The sequence below is a fragment of the Canis lupus genome, chromosome 19, assembly GCF_048164855.1.
Source record: "Canis lupus baileyi chromosome 19, mCanLup2.hap1, whole genome shotgun sequence".
NCBI classification, from domain to species: domain Eukaryota; kingdom Metazoa; phylum Chordata; class Mammalia; order Carnivora; family Canidae; genus Canis; species Canis lupus.
In genome coordinates, this window is record NC_132856.1 from 57,010,231 (window position 1) to 57,012,300 (window position 2,070).

The 2,070-nt window shown below is 52.3% G+C and overlaps 1 pseudogene; it reads left to right on the forward strand.

Annotated features, from left to right (window-relative positions):
• Positions 1-902: 902 nt before the first annotated feature.
• LOC140611387 (small nuclear ribonucleoprotein-associated protein B' pseudogene) lies at positions 903-1,600 on the forward strand (annotated as a pseudogene).
• The last annotated feature ends 470 nt before the right edge of the window (positions 1,601-2,070 follow it).

Below are 2,070 nucleotides of genomic sequence, written 5' to 3' on the forward strand. Positions count from 1 at the left end.
GGTGATGCAGTCCCAAGCATCTCTGTTGGGTGGGGCCAAGGATGGTGTTTTCTTGTGTAAGCCACATGTCATCAATCGCAGCCTCCGCCTGGGGGTCTGTGGGCCCCAGAAGCAGCCTTCCTGGAAGCTGCGTGGCAATCTCACCCTGCGGCTGGACCACATGAGCCTCAATGACAGTGGGGACTACACATGCCGGGTGGCCGTGGAGATTTCTGAGTTGGAGGTGGCTGAGGCCAATGGCATGCAGCTTCTGGTGGAGAAAGGTATGGGAGCAAAGGTATGGCTTTTGCAACTCAGATGGTCTTAAGATCTAAAATCTCAAACTCCGGGATCCCTGAGTGGCGCAGCGGTTTGGCGCCTGCCTTTGGCCCAGGGCGCAATCCTGGAGACCCGGGATCGAATCCCATGTCGGGCTCCCGGTGCATGGAGCCTGCTTCTCCCTCTGCCTGTGTCTCTGCCTCTCTCTCTCTCTCTCTGTGTGACTATCATAAAAAAAAAATAAATAAAATTAAAAAAAAATAAAAATAAAAAAAAATAAAATCTCAAACTCCTAGAAACATAAACTCCAAATTCTTCAAATTAGATTCTTAGAAATCCTGCAAACTCAAGAACATCAGAATCTAGAATCACAGAATCAAAGATATGCTGGAACTTATGATTCTAGACCAGGACTCAGCAAACATTCTCTAAAGGGCCACAGAGTAAATGTTTTCTGCTTCGTGGACCAGACGCTCTCTGCTGCAACTACTCCACTCCGCTGCTGTAGCGAAGCCGCCCTAGGCTGGACGGGCGCGGATGGGTGGGGCCGGTTTCCAATAAAACTTTACTTAAGAGTGGCGGGCATCTAGGCCTCTGCTGAGGGCAATCCGGCGGGAATCAGCCATCAGAACCGCCACAAAACTGTGGGCAAGAGCAGCAAGATGCTGATGCTGCAACACATCGACTATAGGATGAGGTCATCCTACAAGACGGCAGATCTTCATTGGCACCTTCAAGGCTTTTGACAAGCATATGAATTTGATCCTCTGTGACTGTGATGAGTTCAGGAAGATGAAGCCAAAGAACTCAAAACAAGCAGAAAGAGAAGAGAAGCGAGTCCTCGGTCTGGTGCTGCTTTGGGGGGAGAACCTGGTCTCAATGACGGTAGAGGAACCTCCTCCCAAAGTTACTGGCATTGCCCGAGTGCCACTTGCTGGAGCTGCCGGGGGGTCCAGGGATCAGCAGGGCTGCTGGCAGAGGAATTTCAGCTGGTGTTCCAATGCCCCAGGCTCCTGCAGGACTTGCAGGGCCAGTCCCAGGGGTTGGTGGGCCGTCCCAGCAGGTGATGATCCCACAGGGAAGAGGCACTGTGGCTGCTGCTGCAGCTGCTGCCACCACCAGCATTGCAGGGGCCCCGACCCAGTACCCACCCCGCCGTGGGGGTCCTCCTCCACTGATGGGCCGGGGGACACCGCCTCCAGGCATGATGGGCCCACCACCTGGCATGAGGCCTCCCATGGGCCTGGTTCCTCCTGGTTGAGGAACTCTGATGGGCATGCCCCCCCGCGCCGCCCCCCCGGGATGTGGCCCCCTCCCCCCGGGCATGTGAGGCCTCCTTTGACCCTTGACCACAGAGTTATGGAAGTAGCTCCACAGAGACAGAGGCGTGGGCCCGATTATCACAGACCTGTTTGTTATGCCATTGTTCTCGGGGTCTCACAGGATTGTCTGGTTTCCCTTTCGGGGCCCCCTCCCCCGGGAATGCGCCCACCAAGGCCCTAGACTCATCTTGGCCCTCCTCAGCTCCCTGCCTGTTTCCTGTCAGGCTGTACAGAGTCCTTTTACTTCCTCGTAGCCTGTGAAACTAGTTTATAATAAACTCTTAAGAATACTGTAAGTGTAAAAAAATTTTTTATTTAAAAAAAAACAGGCAGTGGGCCTAATTGGATCCATAGGCAGTAGTTTGCTGAGCACTGTTCCAGAATATCGCAATCATAAAGACTCCTGAATACATGTAATTCTGGAGTTTTGATGGAAAACAATCCCATAACATTTTTAAAAAATGTGTTATTAAAGTATACATACAGGGAA